The sequence below is a fragment of the Vulpes lagopus genome, chromosome 17, assembly GCF_018345385.1.
Source record: "Vulpes lagopus strain Blue_001 chromosome 17, ASM1834538v1, whole genome shotgun sequence".
NCBI lineage: Eukaryota > Metazoa > Chordata > Mammalia > Carnivora > Canidae > Vulpes > Vulpes lagopus.
In genome coordinates this window covers 19167892-19181675 of record NC_054840.1, presented here as the reverse complement: position 1 = coordinate 19181675, position 13784 = coordinate 19167892, and positions in this window count along the sequence as shown.

Sequence of the window (13784 nt, the reverse complement as noted above, 5' to 3'; positions counted from 1 at the left end):
GGTGCAGGTCTTTCAAATTACTATACGACTGGATAATAATAGCAGCATGGTTTAATTTTTGTGACATTTTCTTACCCACTGTAAAAGTTATTGTAAAAAATATTGTCTCTATGTGAAACTCTTACAATACTGAGCAACCGAGCACATTGAGTTGTATTTGTTCACATGCAGTACACATATCGATTATATTAATATCATTAATTATACTTAGGGAATGAGCCTTTTAATTTGAATATGATGACTTATATTAGATATTTCATAGTTGTAGAGCTCAAAGTATCCTTAAGATAATCTTAGTAGGACTTCTTTCATAGAATATAAACTGCTACTGACTCCCAAAATTAAGGAATGACTTACCTATGATTGACTTGTTACAGATGTAGAGCAGAATACAAGTTTTCTGATGCCTATCCCAGGGCTCTTGTCTCTGTACTGGGCACTTCTCTTTTTTAATATGGCCAAATATAAAGCTCTTATTTTCATCTTTTCTCACACAATTGGCTGTTAGAAAAGTTAGTGGTCAAAATAAGATTTTACCATTCAAATAATAAACCTTCTATTCAGATTTGGGTCAACTAGCTGATCTTAAAATTATTTTAGACATGAAATGTAACAAATAATGTGGAAGACATTGTTCTGTATAAGACTCCATAGCATAGTGACTTATAAATAGTAGAATATATCCATCCCTTCCTTGGATTTTCATGACCTTCTGTTTATTTCAGTCTTATGAATTTCTTTTCATTTCTCATACTTTGTGAACCTCTTAAGAGGAAGCACCGTAGAATATTCATTATGTTGAATACAATGGATGTTATGTAATTATTTTTGAATGTCAGCGAATAAGATGTGTGTTATAGAGGATAGCTGGTAGACTTTGATTCAATTCTTCTAATCTAAAACAAGATATCCAAAAGAAAAAATAAACAAACAAAAAACACAAACAAAAAGAAGATATCCAAGGATACTTACTTGAATAAATAGGTCTGTTATCACTTCCAAAACTCCCAAAAACAATTTAATGATTTTCAGAAGAGAAATAGGAAGAAAACTACAATGATTTAGGCAGACTACAAATGCCCTCCATAAGGATGAGGATTTATAAAGTAAAACACAACCATTTCTGAAAATGCTAACAAGAAAACTCAACTTCTAGTAATTAAGATCTATACTCAAAACCCCCAAAACCTAACCAAACAAAACAAACAGCTGATGGGAGACTTTATATCAAGTTTCATCTACAAAAGATCAGGACCCAAAATCTTTACCTAACTGCTTAAGTCTGGCCATGTACATGAGAATATTAATGTAGACTTCCAGATCCCTAGCTATAAAATCATTGGTTCCTTGGGTGCTTCAGAATGTCTTTAGCCTGGAGAGATCATTCTACCCATTTGAGAACTCTGAGAAAATTCTGTCACATGAAAATATTTCAAGTTTTTATTATCCTTTAAAAGGAGTATTTCCCAGCTACTAGGCCTGAAGGGTAACTCAGGTTTTTGTTTTTGTTTTTGTTTTTAAATCTCAGGGTTTTTTTTTTTTTTTTTTTTTGGAACAGTTGTTGAAAATATGAGATTCCAGCTCTCATTAAAAAAAATCACTTGAGAAAGGTAATATATATGAAATAATCATGGAAGACAAATGTCATATCTTTTACATGGATTCTATAGTACTTGTAAGATTGTCTGAGATCTTGAGAGCCCAGCAAACAATTCTTTAGTTTTTTCTTTTTTTAAAGATGTGTTCATCTTTTTTAAAAAGATTTATTTATTTATTTATTCATGAAAGTGAGAGAGAGAGGGAGGGAGGCAGAGACACAGGCAGAGGGAGAAGCAAGCTCTTTGCAGGAGCCCAATGCGGAACTCGATCATGGATCCTGGGATCACACCCTGAGGTGAAGGCAGCTGCCCAACCGCTGAGCCACCCAGGTGTCCCCCTGCTTTTCTTTTCTTTTCTTTTCTTTTTCTTTAATTTTTAAAAAATTTTTATTTAGGGGATCCCTAGGTGGCGCAGCGGTTTGGCGCCTGCCTTTGGCCCAGGGCGCGATCCTGGAGACCCGGGATCGCATCCCACGACCGGCTCCCGGTGCATGGAGCCTGCTTCTCCCTCTGCCTGTGTCTCTGCCTCTCTCTCTCTCTCTGTGACTATCATAAATAAATAAAAATTTTTATAATTCTTTTTTTTTTTAATTTTTGTGTCTCTGCCTCTCTCTCTCTCTCTGTGACTATCATAAATAAATAAAAATTTTTATAATTCTTTTTTTTTTTAATTTTTGTGTCTCTGCCTCTCTCTCTCTCTCTGTGACTATCATAAATAAATAAAAATTTTTATAATTCTTTTTTTTTTTAATTTTTGTGTCTCTGCCTCTCTCTCTCTCTCTCTGTGACTATCATAAATAAATAAAAATTTTTATAATTCTTTTTTTTTTTTAATTTTTGTGTCTCTGCCTCTCTCTCTCTCTCTGTGACTATCATAAATAAATAAAAATTTTTATAATTCTTTTTTTTTTTTAATTTTTATTTATTTATGATAGTCACAGAGAGAGAGAGAGAGGCAGAGACACAGGCAGAGGGAGAAACAGGCTCCATGCACCGGGAGCCGGTCGTGGGATGCGATCCCGGGTCTCCAGGATCGCGCCCTGGGCCAAAGGCAGGCGCCAAACCGCTGCGCCACCCAGGGATCCCCTTTTCTTTTCTTTCCTTTTCTTTTTTCTTTTCTTTTCATTTTTCTTTTCTTCTTTTCTTTTCTTTTTTCTTTTCTTCTTTTCTTTTTTCTTTTCTTTCTTTCTTTCTTCTTTCTTTTCTTTCTTCTTTCTTTCTTTCTTTCTTTCTTTCTTTCTTTTCTTTTCTTTTCTTTTTTTTTTTACAGTTTCTTTAGGTTTTAAACTATGGTTCATTCACCAGGAGATCTTCAAAATATTTAGTTTCTAATTCACTGACTCGTAGAATCTAGGACTTGAAAAAGACTTCATCTAATCATACCATTTTACTGTTTATCTTTACATTGAAAAAGGATTTGTGTATAATTTAGTCATGGCTTTGGCTTTGAACCTAGGTCTTTGGTTAGCCAGGAAAGTTTCTCTGAGTAGAGAAAACACAGAGTTGAGAGAACAATGTATGCCTGTCTCATTTTACAGATGCAAGAAAGCTCAGAATGTTGACAAATATATGCTTTATCAGCATCATAGGCTGACATGGGACACTGTGTTGTGTCCTACAGTTTGTATTGGTGTCTAATCTCCTTATTTGATATTGGAGTCTACTTGAATTTACTGGTGATATAATATATCCCCTGCACTGGGTCACAAGGAGTTGAAGATTTTTTTTTTTTTTTTAACAGCAGTGCTGAGGGGAAACATCTGTTTTCAGAAATTTGCCTTTGAATAAAGGGAGATTTGAAATAAATGAGGTTCTTTTCAAAAAGTGTCATCTTAAAACTCAAGTTGATTTATGTGATTTATATGATTTATATCTGAGGATATTGTTAAATATGGCACTGTTTTTAACTATGTTTCTCCATGTTGCCATGGATCCTAGAGATGTATTAACTCTAAGGGTATTTTGGGCTTTTGTTCTGTATGCCCTTTGGCTCTTCTGAAATGTATCTGATTGATTTTAAACAGTATATTGTTTTTCTAATTTGAGAAATAGGAAGCAAAAACTAAAATGTTTTTAGAGGCCATGCACTCAAATAAATCGAGACCTCTGGACCTATAAAATAACTTGTATTTATTTATTTGAGAAAAAAAATAATAAACAGAAAACATTTTTTTTTTCCTCAGTAGAAAGGGACTTCTTTAAGAAAAAAAAAAAAAAACATGAAAAGGTGTTATCCATTCATTAATTTATCCTCCTACTGAGAATTTGTTGGTGTTCACAAAGAGTGTCAGGAATCTATTGAAAAACTCTAATAGGATATTTGCAAATTAATACAATAAAGATCAAATGTATACTGAAATATAAATAGGGTGACCCAACCTCAGCAAGTCTTATATTCATAATAAATGGCATCTCTGAGGCAATGTACTTAGTTTTTTTTTTTTTTATAACTTCTGTCAATAAGTTCCTGGCTGGCTCAGTCAATAGAGCATGTGACTCTTGATTTAAGGATTGTGAGTTTTAGCCCTACACTGGGTGTAGAGATTGCTTAAAAAAAAAAAAAAAAATCAAGGATATCTGGCAGATAATGTGTAGTCACATTTTGTTCTTTTTCCCCAAATTATCTTTTCACTTCATAAGTATATCTCTCACAAGAAAATGAGTAGTGAGGATTAATATATATGAAAGAGAAGCCCCCAATTTTAGTTCCATAATAAATGCAGATACAGCCTTTCTGGAAGAGTGGAAATCAATAGAGGAGTGCAATTCTTTTATTTATTTATTTTTTTCAATTCTTTTAATACAACAACATATTTTCAAGTTTTAACTGATTTGTTAGAAATATATTTTTAGGGGACGCCTGGGTTGCTCAGCAGTTGAGTGTTTGCCTTTGGCTCAGGGCCTGATCCTGGAGACCCGGTTCGAATCCCACATTAGGCTCCCTGCATGGAGCCTGCTTCTTCCTCTGCCTGTGTCTCTGCCTCTCTCTCTCTCTCTCTCTGTCTCTCATGAATAAATAAATAAATAAGATCTAAAAAGAAAGAAACATATTTTTAGGATCTTAAACAAAAGAAAATGTGTTACGAATCTCAATGCATTTAGAAAATAAAATTGGAGTTTTCTGAGCTACGAATTAACAAGAACATGGTTTACCTAGCTAGGATACCTATTCAGCAGGTAGAAAGCAGCCATGTGTCCTCTCCGACTCTTGGTCGATGCCTGCCATTCTTCACCAATGCGCTTTGCGAATGAAGTTATTAGTCAAGTTTGATTAGCTTCCTTTGATGGATAAGGAGGCCCCAAAGGTGGAAGGGGTCTATTTGATTCTTTTATGATGAATTTGTCTGACACAGAACCCAAGGACCAGACTCTATTACTTTTATCATCTCTCTCCTTTCCTCTCCTCTGCTGTAACTGATGTTATTTGGAAAGAGCAAAATTATTTCAAAACCACTTTAATGAGATTTTAAATGAGTGTGTACTTTTTTATGTAATTCAGTTTATGTTCTTTAGGAAGGGACTGTATATTTCAGGCTGCCAACTTTCTGTAATCTGTGCCAGTCTGTGGAGATAGGCAGGCTCCATGTCAGTTTGGGGGCAGAAGGTCATCCATCCCGGTGTCCCTGCAGCAGTTTGGGGTTTTGGAAAACACCGTAGAATTAGAGACAAGAAACTTGGTTTCTCTGCAGCATGGGGAAGACTACTTAACCTCAGCAAAACAGGAATGATAATCTTCCCTGCCTTCCTCATAGTGCAGTTATGAGGAGTATTTAATATAATAAGGATAAAAGTGATTTATGAACTTAGCACACTTTCTAAATGAGTTTTAGGCAGGATCATTTTCATAGGTATCAAAGATAAAAGGAGGAGTTGGTATAAGCAGCAGGTCTAGAAATCCTGTGAATGATTGAGGACACAAAGCAGCACCTGCCAGAGATCGTGCAGACCAAAGACTCCATCTTATCTAATTGAATGAAAGTTCAATTTCAAGCTAAAAGACTTGGTATAATTCACAAGTAGAAAGGCTACTGGATTCTGAATTTGAATCTCTGGACTCCGATACCAGTTATTTGACCTGGAACAAGGTAATGCCTGTCATTTACCCTCTCCAAAAGAGAGAGAGTGAGCAAAATAATTTCTTTTTTTTTTATTTTAGCAAAATAATTTCTGATCAACATTTTTTGCTTTTGGAAATAACTTCTAACTCCCACCCCCAAAATTTATATAATGTGATATTAATGCAGGCAATTTGTTTCTATGTCTCTCTTCTCTCTAGCTTCCTCTTCTGAATTATATAAATAGAAGTATCAAAATCCAATAGTAGTATCTAAATTTATAACCTATAGATAAGGAAGGAGTTTATTTTGGTAGTCTTAAAGTTTCAACCACATAAATTATCTTCATTTAAAAAATAATTCAGTTAAAGCCCTGAGAGGTTAAATCACTTGCCTACCATGATGCAGCTATAAAATGTATAAGTATTGTTCATTTGTACTCTCCTACAATTATTTCTCAGCCCTTGACAAAAATCTGTGGTAATTAAGTCGTCGTTATTCAGATATTTATACAAATGTATAGCAAAAAGTTCTCCAAATTATTGGCCCAAATATGTTGTACCCTAGTGATATTTGGATTCAAAAGAAGTTCTGGTTTGCTACTTAAAAGTGCTTTAGCTTTAGATAGGAAACTTGAGGCCCCAGGTGTTTTTAAAAAGATTACACAGATTTGCAGAGTAAATTAACTGCCTATCTAATTGGAAGGAAGGTTCAGAAGAAAGAGCTTAGGTAGACTGAGATCACTGATGAAGGGCATTCTAAGGAACAATAATGAGCTTCACTGATGGTCAAGTTTGTTTTCTTTAGTGATAGTTCTCAGAGGTCAATGAGAAAGCCAGAATATGTTACAAACGAGTTTAGATTTTGGTCTTTTTGTGAAAAGGCACTGATGTGCATATTGAGAAGCAGGTGAAATTTCAAGATATCTATAGTGGAGAACACAGGCACGTCACAGATTTTGGAGTTGTTTCTTTTCCACCTGCCACCCCCAGTCCCTCATCCAAGTTTGCTCTTGTGTGGAGTTTGAATAAGGTTTATGGAGAGCTGTATTAAATGTGGAATTTCTGGTCTTCCTGGAGAATTTCATAAAATAACTCTTGTCATTCTAATATTCTAATTTCCCTTGCTTGGGCTCCACTCCCCCCCCCCTTTTTTTTTTGCCTTCTTTCTATTTTCCAGTTTATTATAATGATGCTATCTTCATTTAGTGAGCTTCAGTTCTGTTGCTCAAGCCCTTAAAAATTATTTTACTTCCTTTCCTGGAAGAAGAGAGTATCCAGCAAAAGCCTTCTTGATTATTAGCATGAAACCCACCTTGCCTTTGTGCTCAGTTCCTAAAATAATAGTCATTCCCTATCTTTGACTTCATTTACCTGTTCTCACATTCACCTTCCTCTTGCCACTTCATCAATTTGACCATTAGTGGAGTATCTACCATGGGCTGGAAGGCTGTGCTTATGGAGGCTTGGACTCTGTGACACTTAGCCTGGACTCACTGTTCCTTAAGTAAACTTGAGCTATTATTTGCCCCAGCTTATAGGTAAAGGAAATGAATTTCATAGGTTTTAAATAGTCTTTTTAAGGATGGATATTGGATGAAAGAGACAAACATATTTAGCATTATTTTCTTTTAATATTTTATTTATTCATGAGAGACACACAGAGAGAGGCAGAGACACTGGAAGAAGGAGAAGCAGGCTCCCTACATGGAGCCTGATGCGGGACTCGATCCCAGGACCCCAGGATCACGCCCTGAGCGAAAGGTAGATGCTCAACTGCTGAGCCACCTAGGCGTCCAGGCGTCCCCATATTTAGCATTGTTTAGTTGGATTGGGACAAACAAAACTACCCTCTCCTTTGCCCTCAATCTGGATAGGTGGCATTCTAAGATTTTACATATTCTTTCTAAAGGTATTGGAGGAGAAGAGCCTGTCCTCAAACGAAACAAAGTAAAACACAAAACCAAAAACAACACAGCAAGAAAACATGAACTGCGTATTTTCTATCCACTTCCCCTCGATATCTATCATCAGGTAGATTTCAGGCCAGTTCCGGGAGTCCAGCATAAAACTGAGCCCGTAAAGTAGAAAACAGCAGTGTTACATGAGTTGAAGGAAGACTGGAGGAAAAGTTCACAAATAAGATTCTTGGAGAGAGGAAAATATTTTGATATTTAAGTTCTGTGGTTGAAGAAGAGAAACACAGACCAAAAAAGAAAATAGTCACTGATGGACAATTTTAAAAGTATGAGTCATTTATTAAATGACATTTTTCAGTATGAATTAAATTGCTATTAAGGCAATTTTGTGGAAAAGTTACCATCACGCTGTATTTATTAAACCTTTTGCATTGTGAGGTACTGACTCTGGTCATCTATAGCAGAAGTGGAATTTTATATAGATGAACTAAAAGGAAAATTAAGAATTAGACTCAAAGCACAAAAACAGGGCAGTTCCAGGTCTAGTTAGTATGAACTGATGAGCAATTTTTGTAGAAATCAGGCCAGTAATTTAACAAAATTTTCAGACACTAGAGCACTCTGCTCAAGAGACAAATCCCAGAGAAAGTATTGAGTATAACTTGGGCTGTATGTGCCTACATCCTGAGGGGGTAGGACTGGGACACTTCAATATTCTCATCAGACTCACTTCTATGGGGGAACATTCCTTCACTGAAGCAAAATAAGACTACTGGTATCAGAAAAGAAGAAAGGTGCTAGGCAATTAAACAAAAAAGTCCTTTTATGCTTATAGTGTATACTTAAATACTCCTAAGAGTACTGGAAGGAACTAGATGAACAGCAACCTTATTACTTGAAACCGATTACTCAGGAAATTTAAATACGTGCTACTTCCATATCTCTAACACCTAACCACGCCTGTATTCAGTTGAATGTATACGTGTATCCATGAATGGACAAATTAATGAGTTCTCTAGAGCAATCAGGAGCAGCCTACCACAGAAGAGAAAATTTTGAGTTTTCTGGATAGTCACAGAGCATGGACTAAGTTTCCACAGTCGTTTAAATCAATTTTGAAGCCCTTTGGAAATGTAAATTTCTTTTCAGAGCATCACAATTTATTGTATAGTTAAAGTATAAAATGTCATCAATATCTACATTTTTAAAGGGGAAGATATTCATTGCAATAATACGTGATGAGTGAATGGAGAAAAGCTATTCTTAGGCATAGTTGTGTTTTTTTTTTTTTCCTATTATGATTGACTCAAAAACAATCATGTTAATTCCCCCCTCCCCTGTTGATGAGGTTTCTTACCAAGTCAAATTTTAATTGTATATTTCTACAAGCACCCACCTCCTCCATTTTCTTCCTGGGGAATTCAGGATATTTCTATATTAGGAATTATACATGTTAATACAAAATCTGAGTTGTGTCCCATATGGCCATGTCCTATTTTTCAAGAATTATTGTTTCCTGATTCCCTATATAAGCCTGGTGTGCAAGTAAAATTATTCTTCTAAGAATATGTGAATAATCTACTCACCTATTTTTTAAAAGTATTCCTTCTTCCTGAAAAGGCTTATTCCATTCCATTGTTTATCTAGCACACCTATGTCCGTATCTCATATAACCCCTACATTCTAGGAGAACTGCACGAAACAGAACACACAAATTCTACCAATTAACTATTCATGTGGTGTGAGGCTTATTAGAACTTATCCCTTAACTCATTGCTTCTTTCCAAAATAAGGTTAAGACAGTGGCCTTGAAGGTCTTAGTTACAAATTCTCAAAGGAGGCAGATCTGAAGATTACTTTCTATACATCTGTTTGTACAATTGCTTACCAAATTCTCCAAAAATTATTGTCTATCCATTTGTTTGTGAAAACTTTCAGAAATCCTCTTAGGACCCTGGAATTAAAGAATATAAAACATAAATGCAGAGAATTTAGAGTTCTAATATTTCTGAAAGTTGGGGAGATGCTCTAAAAAATAAACGAGTTTGAGAGAGAAAACACTACTTCGTTTTTATTGAATCTAGTTTTTCCACACAATTTTAGCTGATATTTGTCATTTTATTGGCATTCAAACACTTGAATGTCATTTTATTTGCATATATTATAAAGCTGTACTATTATGCTACAGGGACATGATCTGTTACATGTTCCCAGTACTTGCCAAAGCTAAACGTTGTTATTTTTCTTTCTAAAGTTTACATTTTCCCAACTAGGATAAAACACACACAAAAAAATCTAACCTCAGAAATTATACATGAAATTTAAGGGTAATAAAACTTTAAAATGGACACAATTGTAAAAACTATACTTTCTCTGGGGTACCTGGGTGGTTCAGTCTAGCATCGGCTCAGATAATGCGCTCACAGTCCTGAGATTGAGCCTGAGTCGGGCTCAGGTCAGCAGAGTCCACTTGAGATCCTCATTCTCCCTCTTCTCCTGCACCCCCACGTGTGTGCATACGCATGCTTTCTCTCAAATAAATGAATTTTAAAACAAACAAAAAAGCCCATTAACAAAACCTATACTTTCCCTTCATATTGTGGCAAAGGGAGTAGATTCTAATTCACGGATTGTGAATCCTGGGGTAAATCTCTTGTCCTAATCTCTGTAAGAGGAATATTAAAATCTTACTTGGAACATTATGCTCTTACATGCGATTCTTTAAGGACTTACCACATTTGCTTCATCTACACTACCTTTCCCTTTTTTGTCTTACTTTAAAGCAAAACACAGACTCTTTATTTTACCCCTGTATCCATCAGTATATACATCTCTCTGAAAATATCTGGATATTTTCCTATGCAACCAGATTTCCCCAATTATCTCACAATATATATTTTCCAATTGATTTTTCCAAGTAGGACCAAAGGAGGGTCCACATTTTCTAATGGTTATTACGTTGTTTACCTCTCTTTGTCTCTAGAACGGTTGGTTAGCCATCCCTTTTATCTATTAACAATGATCTGTCAAAGACCCCAGATCAGTTGCTATTTAATATATCCTATATTCTAAATTCACTTTGCTGTTCATTTTGTGATGTTAATTTCTCTATCCCTAGTATTATTTACATACTAATTTTGGCCCTAAAATATGGCAAAATTTGGGATTGTTTTGTTTCTTTTTGAAAGAATATCTTTTAAGTGTTGCCATTTATTTTATCTTGCATCATATTTAGAGACCTATAACATCTGGTTATCCCATTATAGTGATGCTATGATTGATTGTGCAGTATATTCAGATCATAATAGCCCTGCTCAGAATTTTGGCTTAATACAGACCTCTGATTTTGGGCCACAGGTAGTCTGAATCTTTCCAGCTATTGACCTCAAGATATGGATTAAATGACTATGTAGAATCCCTTTCTTGAGTTCTCAGCAAGGAGAATAAAGATCTGGGAAATTAATTTAGATGTGCATGTGTATTCTAATATAGGCGTAACTAAAAAGCTTTAAGAGTAGAACACTGACTCACAGAACCTGAGGCCCTGTCCCTCAACTTCTCTCCCAATTTTTCATGAAAGTATCTTTGAAATGATGTAGATAGGAAGAAAGAGCAAGGACAATTCCAGAAACTAAGCATAAAAAGAGTGGAAATGTCAGGACACTTGGGTGGCTCAGTGGTTGAGCATCTGCCTTCCGCTCAAGACGTGATCCTGGGATCCGGGTTCAAGTCCCACATCGGGCTCCTGCTTTTCCCTCTGCCTGTGTCTCTGCCTCTCTCTGTGTGTTTCTCATGAATAAAAAAAGAAAAAAAAAAGAGGAAATGGTGGGCAAGGGCCTTCCTTGTGGTTTCCACGGGAAGGAACAGGCAAGACAGGTTAAGCAGGCTTAATATTAGCTAGTTTGAATAATTTCAATGGCCTGGGGCATAAGGACTGTTTCTCCGTTGTCTGATACCTGACCCTAGTGTGATTATTGCAGGTGAATAGTAACCCAAAACCAAGGGAGAAATTGGAATGGAATGAGAAACCAAGGGAGAAATTAGTTGCGTGTGGACTCTGGTTGGTTGGTTTGCATTTTAAGAGCACATGAACAAATCATTTATTAAATTGTTCACCACTGCCCTACCGATGTGAAATAATGCTGTTTTCATATAGCAATTTCTCTCTCTCTCTTTTTTTTTTTATTTATTTATGATAGTAACAGAGAGAGAGAGAGAGAGAGGCAGAGACATAGGCAGAGGGAGAAGCAGGCTCCGTGCACCGGGAGCCTGATGTGGGATTCGATCCCGGGTCTCCAGGATCGCGCCCTGGGCCAAAGGCAAGCGCCAAACCACTGCGCCACCCAGGGATCCCAGCAATTTCTCTTTTATTCTTGGATCTGTTTTCTATCTGAATTCTTTCCTTGTATCCATTTTACACAGTTGAACTGTAATCATTTTTAAGTAGATGATGATTTTTAAGCTTTTTGTTTTGAAGTAATTTTGGACTTGCAGAGAAGTTGAAGTAGTACAGAGTTCATGTATGTGTTTCAACCAGTTTCCCATGATAACATCTTTGATAAATATAGTACAATGGTCAAAACCAGGAAATTAACAGTATTATGATGTTATCAACTAAACCGAAGGCCTTTTTCAAATTACACAAAATTTTCCCCAATGTCCTTTCCTTCTTCAGGATCCCATTTAGGACTTCATATTGTTCTTTGTTATTGTAGCCCCTCCTTCTCCAAACTGTGACACTTTCTCCCTCTTTCATCTATCCATGTCTTTTAAGACATTGGTATTTGGATGACTGCTGCTCAGTTATTTTGCAAAAACATTTCTCAATTTAAGTTTGGTGTTTTCTCATCATTAGATTGAAATTATGCATTAAAAAAATAATACACGGAAGTAGCGTTATGTCCTTCTCAGTGTACATATGTATTTTCTTACTGGTGATTTTAACATTTATCACTTGGGTAAGGTGGTGTCTGCCAAGTTTCTCCACTGTAAAATTACTATTCTCTCCTTCATAATAAATGAGTTTAATGAGTTCTGACAAAGGATTACACCTAAGTAACCTACACACCTGTGAGGATATGGAACATTTCCATCTCTCCAGAACATTCACTTATGTGGCATCCTAACAACCATTCCATAGTGACACCCCAAAAAACAATCCTTCTGACTTCAATTGGCATATGTTCTACTAGTTCTTTACAGATTTATTAGGCTATTCTACAATCATCTTGTTTATGAATTTCCTTTCGATCTTTGTCTTTTATTATTACATTGAGCAGCACTTCGAGTAAAATGCTAGATAAAAATAGTGGTAGAAACAAGCATGGTGTTGTTCCAATTATGAAGCAAGTGCTCTGATTTCTGCCATTAATTAAGATGCTAGTTGGATATATTTTGAAGATATCCTTTATTGGGCTAGGAAAGTTCCCTTCTTTTCCTGGTTTGTTGAGAGTTGTTATCCTGAATTGCTGTCGAATTTTGACAAATAATCTTCATTTATTTAAACACTCATGATTTTTAGTCTTTTTCTCTGTTGATGAGCTTAAGTATACCAATTGATTTTCGCATCAAAAATCAGCTAGCATTCTTGGGATGTACCTAAATCCATCACTACTAATTATCTCTTGATAATTAATCAAAATTATTGCTGGATTGTAACTACTAAAATTTATGGCTATTTAAATTTGTGCTCATGAATGATATCGACTATAATTAACCTTTCCTTTAATGTGCTTGTCCTGATGTCAGGGTTATTCTGTCTTCAAAAATAAGTTGAAAATCTCTCCCTTCTGTTTCTGAGTTTGTATAATAACTCTATTACTTCTTACCTAAGTATTTGAAAAAAAAATTCATCAGCAAAGCTATCTATACCTACAGTTTTTTTTAATTTTTATTTATTTATTTATGATAGTCACAGAGAGAAAGAGAGAGAGGCAGAGACATAGGCAGAGGGAGAAGCAGGCTCCATGCACCAGGAGCCCGACATGGGACTCGATCCCGAGTCTCCAGGATCGCGCTCTGGGCCAAAGGCAGGCGCTAAACCGCTGCGCCACCAAGGGATCCCCTACACCTACAGTTTTGATGGTAAATCAGTAATGAATTAACATTGTTTAATAGATATAAAGTTATTAAGGTGTTCTATTCCTTTTGTGGATCTATTTTAATAGTTTGTAGTCTTTCAAGAAATTTGGTACCTAATTCTCAAATTTATTG